We start from the raw sequence: 16483 nt of genomic DNA, 5'->3' as shown, positions 1-16483 counted from the left end.
TCCAGTGAGCACAATCTGGGATTTCCTCTTGAGCTATGAAATGACTAAGTCTAGTTAAATGCAGCATAGACCATACAAAACAGGAGTTTGGAGCTTTCAGGCTTCCTAAATATTGCTGCGTATTGAATAGAAATTGGGTATACTGGGTTTGAGCCATGAGAGACTCATTGAAATCCTGCATTTCCGCAAAGAATAGGCACCACATAAAGCTTAACTTCTTGCTTGCTTCTGAAATTCACTGTCAGAAGTTTAATTTGATGTGTGGAGATGGATTAAACTTCAAGGTTGTGGATTTTACCAAAATGTCTATGTAAGCGTGCATTTATTTATTTATTTTCTTTTTTGATTAAATCTATGAATTAACATGGCAGAAGTGATCTTGGTTGTGTAGTTGGTTTTCATTGGTGTTGTGGTAGATAGATAGTGTTCCTCGTATTTGCTGTTTAACTTCTCTTTTTTTTGGAGCCTGGTTTTTCAAGGTGCAGTGCTCCTTGCTCCTGTTCCTTGAAGTCTCCCTCATCATCGTGACTCATAATGAAGGAAACCTAGAAGCAATTTGGAGAGAGAGAGGCTCTTTCCCTGTAAACTGAAGGGAAACGTAGCCAGTAACGTATCCACCAAGAAATCCTGTGTAGCATAGCATTTACTGTAATTTTGAAAAGAACAGAAGTGTAGGGCAGTGCTGCAGTACCAGTACCCAAATGGCACGTTGTTTTCCCTTTGTGCTCTACCAGCTGATGGTCCTGTCTTGTACAGGTCTTGTCCATTTGTACGGATGCAGTATTAGCAATTCAGTACAATGTCAGTGTAAGTGTGCAGGAACAAAACCCCAAAATGCTTCTAAAAAAGCTAAACCAATGTAGTAGCAACCCCTTTGCAATTACAGGTATTGTATCCCTCTGTTAGTGGGCTGAGAGTAACAGTCAAAGAGATCAAACTCCTAACACATGCCATATGTGTACTAGCTGCTTTCCCTGGGTGATCCTCCTTTCCGTGGTATTAAGTGCCACGTTGTTTTTTTTCCCTGTCAGCTATTTGGGCAAAGGGGTACTTGGGCTAAATTTGAATCCTTGTCTTGAGTTTTAATAACTAAAGAAATCTGATACACATGTCCTTGCCTCACTTCATTTCTAGAGGTGTTAACTAAAAGGCAACTTCACATACAGCTTCTACAGAAACTACTTTGAGGGCTCTGATTAAGACACCACTTTTTCTTCCCCTCCTTTCCCCCACTAGGTCTGTCTTTGGGGACTGCCCATCTGGTGAACTCCTGCAACCAGAGAGCTCAGAGCAGAGCACTCTCACAGCTGGTGGATAAATTAGGAATAATAAATTAGGCAGCTATTTGATTAGGTAAGAAAATAACACTCAACAGAACTAGTTTCCAGAGTATTACGAGTAGCCAAAAATAATTTGTTTTCAAGTGCAGCAAAAGGCATTTCCAGTGAGTCTGAGTAGAACTCTTTGCAGAAGATGAATGTGAAAGTTTACCAACTGTCTCCCCCCTCCCCCCCTTTTTAATGTGCCATGGCACAAAAAATGGCTTTGTTTTTTAGCTGTTTCTTGATTTTCATGGGGTGGGGTTGGAAATGCCCATCTAGTTTTTAAAAAGGCAGAGGTTTTTTTGTTGTTGATTTGTTGCTTTTTTCTCTTTCTCCCCTCTGGTTTGGTGAGTCAGGAGAATGAAAATCTCATGCTTGACACTTGCCTTGATGGGATTTGGACAAGGTAGGGGTGGCAACTAAACAACCTTTCTGTCCCATCCCGTTTGCTGCATATCACTTCCTTTTCCATCTCTCCTTCCCCAGACACTTGGCAGCTTTCCTTCAAGTCTGTCTGCCCAGCATCCCATATTGTCCCCACACCAGGATGTGAGCTGTAGAGGCAGCGCAATTGGTGCCCTTTGCCAGGAGATGCTGGGGAGCTGTGGGAGTCTCAGCTGAGCAGCAGCGAGGAGGAGCTGAATGCTAATGTCTCTGGGAACCCCACACCAAATGCAGTGTGTGGCTCAGAGCTCTTCTGCGCAGTGTAGACTTGACTGCGGGTGGCTGGCTTGATCATTGTAACAGTTATTTAAATTTTTCTCTTAATGCTTTCTAATAACAGTGAAATAACTGTATCCACAGGGGACTGTAGCTAATGAGCGAATGGAACCTTTTCTTAAACTTTTGTAAAAATCTTTTCAGTCCCCCTAGAAAGTTTTTTGTTAACTTTGAACTCTTGCATCTTTTTGATTTGAACCTTGATTTGAATCTTGAATCGTTTTTATTTGAATCTTTGTATCTTTTTTATTTAAATTTTGATTTGACCGTATTCCACTCTTCTATCTTATTCTCCAAAATATAAACTGCATTTTAGTAACTTAAGGATGTAAATGGCACAGCTCATTGTGCTGAGTGTATCTTTTGTCTGCATACTGAAAGCAAGACACCAGTTGGCATGGTTTAGATGTGGCTGCCCTGTGCTAGTAGGAGGCCCAGAGTTAGGAAAAGCTGGATCTTGCTCAGTTAGAATTTAGTTAAAGAGATTTTGCATCCTCTTTGTTGTTAACTGCTTCCAATGGCTCAAGTATGGATGACTATTTTCCATGAAACATAGTATAACCTTGTTCTAGCCTTGAAACCTATTGCAGCGCTCTGTTGTACTAGCTGACAAATTCTTGTAACACACTGTGGTACTTAAGTCACAGAGATACTGTAATAGTACACTGAGATACGGTGTCGTCTGCATTTCTGCAGTGCTTTGAGATTTGTTGTATCTCTAGGAGCAGACTGGGAGAATACAGGATTGGTTTTGGCCGTATTCATGAAATTTTGGAAACCTTTTCTCTTGAGGCTATTTCAAAGTGCTCTTTGAAGTGAATGTTGCTGCACAGATCCTTATAATTGACATCTTGTTCTAAAGCTAACTGAAATTAAAAATAATAAGGAAAAGGATTGACAAGTTTTGACATAGTTGCTCCTGCCTGTCTGGAATTACATGGTGGTTTTAATAAGAGTTTATTAAAAACTTGTTAGCTGCAAAATTGATAATGTAAAAGTACAGTATCTGGCTTTTCATGCTGATAACGGCACACTCTAAAAGAATAATGCCTCTGTGTTTGGAAGTAACTTCTGTGGGTAACTTTGTACTAATACTCTTTCTTTTCCGTACATTGATGTTTCAACAAATTACACAAATAACAATTCCAGGAAAGTCACAAAGCAGCATTTTTATAAGCAGATTTGTGCAGGTTGGGTTTTTTCTTTACTCACTGCTCTTTTCCCTGTTTTGGCATGAAACAATGAGATACTTCTCACATTGACAGGTGGAAACATGAAGAAAATTTTGACTTCACTGGCCTGTGTAAGGATCTGTTGTCTGAAATTTTTTCCTGCCTTCAAAACAACAGCTGTTTTTGTACTAGCAATTTACAGTTGTTTTTACTATGAACTGGTGCCTAGCAACATCTAGGCAGTGCTTTTGTTGCTACAGACTACTCTGTCACAGAGTGTATACTATCTAGTTGATTTTTAGGTGAGCAGTGTCTGTTTAAGACACCGTGAAGTGTCTGTGAGTCTTGCCGTGGCTGTAGGTGAATTGTTACATTTGCTAATAGATATTTGAGCTGTTGGGGCTGCTGAGTCTGAAACGGTTCTGCCTGTGAAAGAGCAGAGAGGAGTTTCTTTTTGGCTGAAAGGTTTGGACAATTCTTAAAAGTTTTTACGGTGAATGTGGCTTGTTCTCCGTAAATACAAATTTCACATTGAATGGAGCATTAAAAACCAATCCCTGGTGAATTCTGGGTGATTCTTTTTGGCAAGCGGGGATGTTTCCCAGGGAGGTTGCCAGTATAAACATCTCGTGTGTGCATTACCTTGGGCTCCTCCCGCAGCCCCACCTCTTTGAAACAACTTAGTCGGCACTGGCTTTGTCAACCGCTGTTCGCAGGCTGCTGGAGTTGAGCTGGTGGTAGTATTGTTTGGGAATTGCTGCCTAAAATTAGAGTCTCTTTAGCCAACAAGACCTCCATGTGGCAGGGAACATTATCTGCAGTTTGTCTTCCTGTGAAGGAGGGGTGAATGAATGCAACACAGCCGAACATATTTCGGAGAGCTGGAGAAAGCAAATGACCGGATATGAGCTTTTGTTCAAACTGTACCTGTTTGGAATAATTTGAGTTCAGCTTGATTGCTTTTGAAGAATATTTGTGGGTTTGTGAATGTTTTGTAAGCTTGAAAGGTTTTCACAGAAATGCAATTCTTAGTTTAGCTGATGTTAGTTGTGAAGGGTTGATGAAAACCACAGGTGCTTTCAGAGGTGGAGAGTGGAAGGCCTAATGTTAGAGAACCTGGTCCCAAATACTTATGGTTATCTAGTTTAAAAGCACATAGGCTTTGTTTATTTCTTTTAAAAAACCCAACACTTATAAATAATTGTATTTGTGTTGTGAGTAGAGATGTAGCTTATTAAAATCAGGACTAGCAAAATGAGCAGTATTGTGTTAACAATTGCAAGTTAGTGCAAAGCATGCTTGGAAGCTGTTGCTGTTAGTAGGGATTTCACATTGTGAGTATTGAAGCTTGTCTATGTGGAGGGGAGGGAGAAAGTTGTATATGATATGCCAAAAAGTATTTCTTCAGTAATTAAACAATATTTTTGTTTGACACCATTTCAACTACCTGCTTAATTTGTGAGGTTTAATTAAGATATAGTCAGCTTGTGCTGACATGGACATAAAATCAATGCCTAGTTTGCCTGAGGAAAAGGCTCTTTTTCCTTTTGGGGTATGGCTATGTCTTTCTTTTTCTTTTTTCTTTTTTTTTTAAGAAAAAATCATTAGCAATTCAGAGAGCAGAAGCAAATAGCCATTTTTAAAATTCATGTCCTCAAATGTTAATTTGATGCTTTGAGGCATAAATGACCTTTCTAACCAGCCCAAACTTGTCAAACAAAGGAACGATAGAAACAAGCTGCTTTGTTCTAATACAACAGGCTGCTTTTCAGGGAGAATTTCAAAACAATTCTGCCTCCCTCTTCTCAACAACATTAAATTAAACTTTGGCCTGTGCTACATTTGAATTTAGATGTGTATGCATCATTGGAGAGATGGTGATGGAATCTAGACAACCTGTGCAAACTGAACCATAGACTTCAGCTCTTGAAGCCCAGGGCAAATGAATAATGCTTTCATCCATAACTACCCCAGCTGGTATTACTTAGCACTGGAAAGCAGTTAGGTGTGGGTCAGAAGCTGAGGGGAGGATTAAAGGGGGATTTCTTCTTGTGACAGAACTGGGGCGGGGGGGGGGGAGGGAGGAGAGAAATAAAACCATCACTTCCTGAAACCTTTCATTTAGGTGTTTAAATTGCTGTATACTCCTTGGAGGTCAGATATAAAAACTAAATATAAATCTTTTTCTAGCTCCTAGAGATTTCCTTGAGACTGGAACTGTGTGTAAGTATATGCTGTACAAACAGGAAAAACAGTTAATGCATCAGTGCCAACTCTCTGTCATTATCAGATTTACCCGATAAAAGAAACACATAGAAGGTCAGGGTGGAAGATAATAAGGCAATATCAAAAATGAATATGTCTTTATACAAGGTAATGCATTCTTTTTTCTACCTCTTTCCAAAAAGAAGTGAAGCTAAATTTGGTACTTGAATACCATTCGTCCCTGCCAGCTGTGCCTGTAGCATCTGAAATTCATCTTTTGAGTGACATGTTTCTGAAGCAAGCACCACAGTAGTAAACTTTTTCTCTAGGAGATATGTAGAGTTAGAGTAGTCATCTAGCGTTGCACCTTGTAGCTTGTCTGGTTTTGTCTTACCTATATTTTTGTCTTTGCTCACTCATTGATCTGCATCCAAAAAAGGAATATCTAATTCTTGAATTTGCTCAAACTTTAGGAATTGAAAGACGTCCTTTAATTGTTCATTACTTTTTCCATTACTTACCTGTTCAGAGATTTGCCTGGCATGTTGTGCTGTATAACCTGTATTGGCTTTGGTTATCTAAAGCACAGTCCTGCCGTGAGTTTCCCAGCTAGATGAGAGGAGGCAACACTGGTCATTTTCAAATGCTCAGCAGCTGAGCAGTATCATAAAATCTCAGGATCATGTTATTACTGTTTATTAATATTTGGTTACTTGAGTTTTTTATGTTAGGGTTTATTTTATCTTAGGGATGAAAAATGCAGTATGTTATGAAAATATTTGAGGAAAGCTAATGTGGTTCCTTCAGCTTTTCTTTTTAGATGATCTTCTCAAACCTGTTTTGTATAAAACAGGAAGAAGAGAAACCTTGGTTTCTCTCTTTGGCCTAGTAGATGGTTCATATATAACCCCTAATGGTAATTTTTCTGACACTTCAGGATCCATTTATGAAGGTATTTTACTTTGATAGACTCCCTGGTTTCCACGTGTATTGCATGATTTTTTCACATAATTGTGTGGTGTTGGGTTTTTTGATTGCTTATGGATCAAATGTATATACATTTTGTTTTTTAAAATTTTCTTTTTGTTTTGATCCCTAGCAAGAGGAAGCTGCTTTTATGGCCTGAAATCTTGTATAAAGCACTCAAGACAGCTTAGGCTAAAACTTGGCCAGATGCTGTACCTGTGTCAGTCATGGTGGGCCAGCACATACCACTTCTTACAGGGACTGGGGTTATCTGACTCCAGAGAGGAGAAACAGAAGTAAAAGCTGAATTATTGCTTCCGAAAATATTGAATTCTTTCTAAAACATCAACCCGTGAACAAACTGTAGGACACAAAATCCTGCTCTCTGGATGAGAACAAAGAGACCCTTCTTTTCTACTCTAGTGTCTGCAAAATTAGCCTGCAGAGCTGTTCTGGACTGTAAAGCGCTTTATCAGTCTGCAGTCTTCATTCATATCTAGGAACGAGCTGTGACTGCCACAGGGGATGCATATGCATGTACCAAACTCATACAGAGTTGCTGGTGGAAAATTTGGGCCAACAGCACATAGCTCAACATATTGACATAAGTACGAACAACGGTTGTTAATTATCCCATAGCTTATTAAGTTTGCAGTTGATTCTGATAGTTGATCCAAATTGCTGTCAGACAGTATTTTCTTGCACACAAACACATGTGCTTTTGCTTTAAATTGGTACAACTATTTCAATTCTAGTTGCACATACTTTAAGCAATTGCTAGATTCTTTTATATTTTGTTATTTGAGTACTGAAATGAATAAGTATCTGGATGAAGCTTTAGGTGAGGTTTTAAGCACAGCAGAACTTTAAAAAAAAAAAAAAGCCACTCTGCTATAATTACACTATGACTGGCTTTTATCCAGCCAAGATTTATCTGCTCTCTGAGGCTGCAGCCTTTTTTAAAGATTGGAATTCCTCTATATGCCATACACCTATAAGATATCCACACAGTAAGCTGCTGAAAATGCTTCTTCATCTGTTTGGCCTTGAGTGTGTTTTGTGCTGCCATGACAACTTGGTCACAAAGAGCCTGGGGTTTGTGGTTTCCAGGCCTGATTAATACAATGTACTGTAATTAGGAATAGGAAAAACCCCCACAGGCTCTTTTCCAATTTAAATATTCCCACTGCTCCTAAGACTTCCCCAGCTTTCATTGTGCATTGTTTCACATTAGTCATAATTGAAATATTTATTTTGTTTAGTGCGGCCCAGACACTGGGAAGAGTCCCTGGAATTTATCAGAGCTTTCAGCCTCTGAACAGCTTGGTTTTGGGATCTCTTTGAGAGGATTGTATGACTTGATATGCACCCTAAGAACAACCTGAAGTACTAATATAACAGCATTTCCACGTTGTACTTTTATAGCACCAGTGCTTATCCAGAAGAGAATTACAGATAATACAAGCAAATACAGATAATGCAATATTTTGCTTTAGACACATTCTTCAATCACTGTTACTTCTTTCCTGTGCCAGCGTAGATGGGAAATGAGTTGGTGAAGAACATTAACGCACTGAAATGGGACAGAAAGCAAAACACAGAGCTACACATATATTTAATTTTTTAGGTACAATGGTAACTGGTTTCACAAAATAGTTTTCCTTTTTTTTAATGTGAATTGTAGCTTAACCAAATGGCATTACTTAAATTTTTTGACTACAGCTGCTGTAAAAATTTGTGCACAGCTACTGTTTTGGTAAACAAAGCCTAGTAGCCAGATGGCAGTAATATTTAAAAAGTTGAGTGATATGGTTTGGGAAGCATCCAACTGGAATATGCTGTGCTTTGCCTAGGTACCTTAGATTTAGTACACAGTGGAAGACTTTAAATGTGTTATCACTGCAGTGGCTTGAAAGAACAAATAGACTATTATGTAGAATACAAATAATGCTTATTAAACTTGCAGTTGATTTTTTCTGATAGATGATCCAAATTGCTGTCAGACTGTATTTACTTACACATAAAGAGATGTGCTCCTGCTCTAAATCAGGATAACTATTCCAAGCCTAGTTATGCATATTTTAAACAACTGTTTAATACTATGTTTCAAATAATTTCTGGTTTCGTGAAGGCTTAATTTTTCTAATAGGTCCTTTCCTCACCCTTACTCCATTCCATTCTCCTACTTGAAAGGTTCAAACTTGGTGCATTTGGCTAGCTGCTGTATGACTGGAGAACTGGTGTTGAGGGAAGAAGGAAAATAGTTTTTTATTGCAGGGTATGGATGCCCAGAGTACTCTGCTCTTCTTTTTATATTTTTAATCTGTTGGGTAATTGTTTACCATGGTGCATTAGAATAGTCAGCCTAGTGGTTTTGCCTAGTTTCTAAAAGTAGGCTATAGACTAGGCTGGAAGATTCTTAGCATCAGCTTAGCCACCATCAGATTTATCGGGAGATAATGAACCAGATCCAGCTCTTGGTGACAAAGCTATGGGAAAGTATGATTCTCGAGCTATTAAGTGGCAAAATAACCTTTCCTAAGACATGAAGTATCATCAATAAATGGTGGCAGACTTCTTTTTTTATTAAAAAATGGGGTAGGCCTTCCTGCAAGGTTGCCTGCCTCTCCCCCTCTCTCCACCCCTCTTTTGATGTGGGAAAAGTGCATTGTGAAACAGTTGAAACAAACAAGGCAGACACCCCCCATCCTGTCAAGACTGCCTGTTTCTCATGCACTGTTCTTCCTTGGAGAGACAGTACTCACAGGTGGTGCTGCTCGCTCCTCCGTGAGCAGCAGTGTGGGCTTTTTTCCGCTCTTCGTTTGGAGTTCACCTTCTGCTGGTGTTAGACATCCTTCTCATCTGAGGGGGTCAGTTTTACCTGCAAGCTTTTCACATGTGAACTTCTGCTTTTCAGAGTGCTGCAGATAAGAAGCAGGTTTTGGCAACTGCAGCTTGGCTCTCCTCCGGGGCTGGGAGAGGCCAGGTGTCGCACAGGCGTTCCTCCAGGAGAGCCGTCAGCCCGCCTTGCCGTGGCTTAGCCCACTCTGCCATCGTGCCGTGCCTTCACTGCCTTTCCTCAACACGACCCTCGGCAATCCATAAAAAAGGGAGAAATAGATTTCTCCCATCCCACCCCCACCCCAGTGCAGATTTTTGTGGATTATGAATATAAATAATACCGTAGTGCTGCAAACATTAGCAAACTGCTTCTGGTGTGTTGGAAGCTTTTTCTTTGCCCTTTGAAGTGGTGGTGGAGTGGGTCAGTGGTGTGCAGCGTCCAAGTGTTGGAGTGAGTGGCTTCCTTACAGCAGGGCATTTGGAGTGTTGGGGAAAACAAAACAAAACAAACTTAGGTCATTGGAGATACAGGTACTCAGTGAGATTACAGACATTTTCTGACTTTTGATCAACCTTAAAGAACACTAAGAAGGGAAGTTTCCTCTGCTCTCAGGAAAGGGGTTTTCTTACTGGAGATCTTTAGGCCAGGAGCTCTGAATCCAAACAAATGTTGTTCTCTTTTTATTAAGGCTTTTTTCCTTGCTTAACAGGTAATTAAGCAAGGAAAAAAATGGTTAAGTAGTTTGTTTTCAATAAGTTTTACTCCTGATATCAATATTAACTCTGAAAGAATAACTACAAGTGGTATTTGTTTTGGGCTGGTCAGATTGTAGAACATCTTTCATTATTCCTTCTCTTATTAAACCACCATTTCATTACAGTAATAGATCCTGCAAATGTCCTTAGAAACACTTTGTTTGACTATATGAATGAGTTCATATAAAAATTCCTTGTCCAAATGTGGTGGACAATAAGGTTGCAGAGACAGCGAGATTAAAACTGAAATCCCTGAAACTCACCTGAAATAGAAATAATGCTTGTGGCTTTTCCAGTGTTCATTTATTTGGAAGACAGACTGAAGAGAAAATACAAAGGTTACTTCTCTAATATCCTGGACAACTGGACAATTTTTTTTTCTGTTTAGTTTTTTCCAGAAATTAAGTGTTATCCTGGTTTAAAAGGTGGTTTCTTCAGCTGTCTTTTTGTTTGTCATGGTCTAGAAGGTTTGGAATTTGCTTTGCCCTCTCATGCAAAAAGCAAACATCACCTTTCAAAACAAAGTATGTGGACTGTGACATACTTACTCTTAAAAAGAAAATAAGTTCTTTTTTTCTGACCAGTTTTATCTCTGGCAGGAATATTTTAAAAGCATATTAAATTTGCAAAACCAGAATATAACAGTTCCATTCTCTACTTAATGACTTTTATGTAGATGAATAAAAAAATGAAAATGTTAGCCTTTTTAGAAGAGTCTTGGTTCTGCTTCATGATTTTGGTATTCAGATTGTTTCTTTTCACGTGGACTACAAGGGGGTTGTCTTTGTTAAATACGCCTGTGGTGGAAGAAATAGATTTTTTTTGTTTGTTTGTTCTGAATCTGGCATAATTCATTTGAGAAATGACTCTGCTCGCCCTCATATGCTTTAGAGATTTCAATACTTGTGGCGGTCGTTCCTCACTGATAGGGTCACCACTGCCTCATCTTGAGAGGTATTGATGTGTTTGAATAGCTTACTGCTTTAAAAAGAGAAACTTTGTATATTCCCATAACAGCACAAAAAAAAAGATTAAAATATTCTTGTTGCTTTATAGCATGTCTTAAGCAGATCCAAAATGAAGAAGCTTAACTGACAATTTTCCTGTTGCTCTAACTGCATGCAGACGCTGTGTGTGTGCGCATATGTGTGTAAGGGGCGGGAGGGGGGCACATTGGTCTTTTCTTCTGCAGTTCCTCCCTGGTACAGCTTTCTCAGCATCTGCAGTCCATACTCTGATCAGCGACGCATAGCAGGCAGCAACCTACTTCAGCCTGCTGATTTCTCTAAGCTGTCAGGCAATGTGGTGATGCTTTGCTTTACAAAATTCTCAGGGCAGTGTTTGGGTTGCACATCAGAGCAGCCTACATGTGTGTGGTGGGTGAGCAGAAAGGCCCAGTCCACTGGAGTCCTTTGGTTCTCAGGAATGAGGCTTGTCTACTGTAAATAAAGAAAGGGATAGGAAAGCCTTGGGCATCCTTTCATATTGAAACAATGGGCTATTTGACTATCACATGCTCATAGCAGATAAGAGCCGACTAGATTGAGGCTCTGTCTGGCCAACAAGGGCTGTCTTTGCCACTTCTTTCTCACCTGTAGATCTATTTGTAGCTTGGAACAAGTAGAATGGACCAGTTGGGATTCTGTTCTTAACATCATAAAGCAGCCTGTGGGGGTACTTCAGTGTTGTCATAGCCCCCAAATCTTCCTAACATCCAAATGATCTAATTCTAGAGCAAATGTCTGCCCGCATAATCCTGAGCGTCTAGTTGAGATAAAGCTTGTTTTAGCTAAGTATATTGGAATCTCCTTTGCCTTGCATTACATTCACGCTCCAACAGAGAGCAGATTACCGCTTGCTCCAAAGCAGGTTTAAAGTATTGTTTCCCAGAGGGCATCACTTCAGTAATGCGGAGTAGATTCATTACCTTTACTTGGGCTGCTTTGGAAATACGTAATTCAAGTCAAAATCTGAGCTGGGAACCATACGTGCTAGTGCTCACTGCCTTCTAGACTAGATGGCCAGTCATTTTGTCACCTGGAATAACCCTGTTCATAATCAGTTTTCCCTGAGTGAGGTGTAGGGAGGATTGGTGACACTGTCTTAAGAAGACATTTGACATAGGAGCACATTGAAGTCTTTCCTGAAGGACATGAAACATCTTACATGTGCTGCTCCAACACTTGATGCCAAAACCCCTGTTTCTCTCGTTTAAAACTTCGAATTCTTTCCTCTGAGGTAGTTTGCTATTGTGAACAAAATTATTAATAAACGTATGTAATAGAACTTAATATTACTGCTTCGAGTGTCCTCTAGTAGAAAGAATAAAATCTGTTGCAAAGGCCCCTGCTCTAATGCAAGTATTCACATTTCCAGTGGCAAGAGTAGCCTGGAGTAGGTTTCCCACCAGTTTTTGAGATACGATTCCCTTTCCACTTCCCTTCGTATCAAAACAATGTAAAACTATAGACTGGGGAGTTAGACCCAGGAAATAAACTAAAATTTATTAGTAGTTGCAGGCCAGAAGCTTGTAACGTTTGGTTATCTCACCCTGAGTCCTTGGGGTTTTTTGGTCTGGAGTAGTCTATGAGCTGCTCATTTGGGGCTCTGTTACAAAGAACACGAGGGAGAAGGCCTAATAAAAAGTACAATGTTTTTCAAAGGGAATAATGCTACTTAAGAGTACATAATACGTGAACAAACAGGCAATGAACAGCATATAATTCTGCACATTATGCAGCAGCATTAAATATACATATTAGTAAGGTAGCAGATGCTGTAGTTGTGAAATTGCTATGTATAGTAGCAGCCTTTAGCAGCAGGGTGCTGCTCTATGTGAGACTCCTTCACATGTAATGAATAGCTAATTTCAGCTCTATAGTCCATGAGAGACTGGAGGGTATCGGGGAGGGGTAGAGCGTTCCAGCAACCAAAGCCAGCAGGATGTGCTGAGATGTGCTTTTAATGGAGCAACATTTCTGAGCTCTTGGGGGTAAATTCATAAAGAGGGATGTTCATCTGTTACTTCATATTCAAACTGAGGAGTTATTGCTGCAAATGGACAAGCAGGCATGTGAAGTGCATCTTGCAGGGGTGAGATGGTGATAGGTTTCGGTGCCTCTTCTGAGGTGGTAGATGTCTTTTTTTTTTTTTCCTTTTTTTTTGTGCAACCAACAGATGAAATAAAAACAAGCAAAAGCATACATGGGAATTGGCACTGAAAAGGTGAGCAATGTTTTCCCTCTTTCAGAGCATGTGAAGATGCTTGTTGATCCAATTAATGTATGTCACAGATTGGAAGATTCAGCTAGCAACTGAATCTGGCACTCGCACATCTCACGGGCATTGTCTTGCAAGGGGTGAAAACTGGGAGTTTTCTTGCTGAGAAACAAGGTTTTCTTGCTAAGGAAGCAGGGGCCAACCAGCTTTGGGTATTCCAGGTTCATTACTGATATTATTCTGTGTTTTTAAAGTATTTTGAAAATAGTTGGTCTGATATTCAAACATTTATGTAGGAAAGTGACCCCATTTAACCTTAAAACATCATCATTGTTTGTTAGGACCAAGCTAGGTCTGTGAATCTGAACTTCTAAGTCTTGCCTGGAGAATTTAAGAGGGGCAGGAGGTGTCATATGGACATCTGTCACACTCTCATCCAGAGATTCAGACTGCAAAGAGGAAAGACAGATTTCTAAGGAAATGGCTGATAATGTTTGCAGCTCCTGATACCTGTCCCACTCCTTATCAGAGGAAGAAGCCTTCTGTTTGACTAAGTAAGGAAAAACCAGATGCAGGGAATAGTAATCCTTGCTACATAGTCTAATCTACCATGGTATAGTGAATGATCTATTTAAACCATTTCTCAATAGATAAAAATAATCTAGATCATAGTCAACCTTCTGGAAGCATGATGCTAGTTAAACAGTTCTTTTCCTTCCCATTTGACTGAAGAGGGCATGGGTGGATTTTTTGGGGGCATAATTTTAATTTTAAAAAGTGGACAACTCTGGCATAGTACCCAGCTGCTTCCTTCAAATTACTCTGCTGAGAGAGAGCAGGGGAGATTTGTGGAACGGGATAGGGATGTTGTTTCAGGGGATAGGAAAGAGTGAGAGCATTCTTTCTAGATACTTTAAATTTCTTTTGAACTGTTTAAAGTATAAAGAAATAATCAATAGTCTTCTATGTAAGGGGCATGACTTTGAAGTATTTCAGTTTATTTTGATGAGACCTGGGATATTGACAGTGTTAAAAGTTAAAGGCCTAGTTTTCAGTTTATGGTTCTTCGTCATTGTAACAGAGGCTAGATACAGAATTTAACTCTGTTCTGTCTCTGCCTTTCTTATTGTGATACAGAGAACTAGTTCAAATACTGGCAGGTCTCTTGATCTGAGTATCTTGGGCAAGACTGAAAACTAATTCATATGTAATCTTGTCTCTGTCTAGCTATTTAAGTGCACTGTGACAACACAACCTTAGGCAGGTGGCAATGGTATGATGTAGTAGTCCAGTATGTCTCCGAATTTAATCTTAATTTAATCTAAGCCAGAAAACAATCTTTAGCCATTAGTAGTAATATCAACAACTGAAGTTAGCGGCATGATTCCTGTTCAACTTTTCTGCCAGCAAAGGGCACCCTTTGTCTTTACCTGTATCGTTTCAGAGTTCATATAAACATCTGTTTTTCCTTCAAGGACTTGGAATGGTCTTCTTTTTTTTTTTTCTCCCAATTATGTTTATGTAGGTTATGATAAAGGTTAAGAGCATAGACAGAGAACCTTTTCTTATCGTGAAAGGTAGACCTGCAGGCATCAGACCTGCATCAAAAAGGAGATTTAGTACCACTACAAGACCAATGTGTAGTTTGAGACAAGTAAAATCGACAAACAACTTTGAGTCACAAAATTAATCAGCAATGTACTTAGCCTTGTGGGTTGGGTTTCATGTTCGTCATGAAGCAAGCCTAACCCTTGACTATTTTAATAGGCAACCAAAGCTAAAAAATGAGGTATTAACCACACTTCCACAAGTACACCACCTACCAGCTTATCACAAATGCTAATAGTATAGTATAGATAGGTTGTCAGAGGCTGAAGCCCAAAAATAAATGGCAAGAGAATGCAGGGATCTGGAAGGGAGAGAGTTACTTCGTCATTGCGTGAAAGGAGTTTGTTGCTTGGCTCACTGGTAGATGGAGAGACTTGCCATCCTTGAGGTTTTTGTCTTCTTGTTTTTGTGTCTCCCTGCAGTGTACTGTAGAAGTGAAATAAATGATGGTGGTTATGTAATTGTTTCTGCTTCCTCTGTCAAAAGATAGTTGTAAGGTATTCCTTGGCTTGTCAGTGAAAGTTAGAAATGTTGTATGTTATGAGATGTGCTTTTTGTTGGGGTCCTCAGTCTAATAGTTTATGTAAAACCTGGTCTGGAGGCCAAACCACAGCATGCTCAATTCCAGTAACTTGCTTAATAAATCTAAATGACAAATTAGATTGTGTTTAGCTGTGTAATTTGTCCTCCTCCTCTAGATTGTTTGTTTTCTTTAATTTGTCCTGGAAGTTTCACTTCCTTGATTGTGCAGTTCTGTTTTTTCCTTCTTCCCCCCTGTGTTTCCAAACTTTTCACTGTCTCTGTCTGTGATGTTGTCTGGAAAGTTTTGATTTTGTGGCATGAGGCATGAATTTAAAAAAAGAAAAAAATCTCATGTTGCATTTTATTGTTCAACCCTATGCATGTTAATAGAGGCTTGGATAACATGTTATGTAATAACATACTATCTAGAATCTGATTAGCAATCAGAGTAACTGTAGCTTGTTAAACCTTTGGGTGCCACAGGTTAGAGGTAAATATTCCTAAGAATTTCTTTACTCTGGCAAGGAAGAATGGTATGCCTTGCTTCTTCAAGGAGAATTAGTGTGTGGCTTTAGAGGAAGGAGTGGGCTTCTAAATTACCTCTTTAAGAAAATTGCATATTAATCTTACCTGCATTGTTTGAGGAGCCTCCTTGTGCTCTGAATGTGCTAGCATTGGCTTAGTCAGTAGAAGAAGGTACATCAGGCTCCCCCACCCACATACACCTACCCTTACTTATTCTAAGTGCTTGCTGTGCACGCAGCTCCCAGAATCAGAGATGCCAAGAAATTAGTGCCTGGGAACATACATAATTTTTTTTTGTTTGAACCAACAGATATCTTTTTATATATATAAAATACAAATATGTGAGCAACTTACACTCAAAATTGTCTGTGCCTTTGAAAATCCGTTTTTCTTACATGAAGCCTATTCACTCTGCATCCCATGTCTGGAAAGAAGTGGTGCACATCTATATGGAGGAGTACTAGTATGGCAAGTCTTACCAGCCAGTTTTGACGATGGGGTGCACTAGCCATGATTACTGTGTATTGATTTGATTTCATCGAGTAATAATTGGAACAGTGAGAAGTGAATTAGGATCTAGCCTAGCCACAGTATGGAAAAACTGTGAACCACAAGAACCTGATTTCA

At 39.5% G+C, this 16483-nt stretch overlaps 1 protein-coding gene across 6 annotated transcripts in view; it reads left to right on the top strand.

Moving 5' to 3' along the window:
* The window catches only part of ZSWIM6 (zinc finger SWIM-type containing 6), a 121196-nt gene that overhangs the window by 37374 nt on the left and 67339 nt on the right, over nt 1-16483 (top strand). The window lies entirely within an intron of this gene.

Source organism: Calonectris borealis, chromosome Z, assembly GCF_964195595.1.
Source record: "Calonectris borealis chromosome Z, bCalBor7.hap1.2, whole genome shotgun sequence".
Classification (NCBI taxonomy): Eukaryota; Metazoa; Chordata; class Aves; order Procellariiformes; family Procellariidae; genus Calonectris; species Calonectris borealis.
The sequence above is the reverse complement of the archived record's forward strand: the minus strand, read 5'-3'. Positions and strand labels throughout refer to the sequence as shown.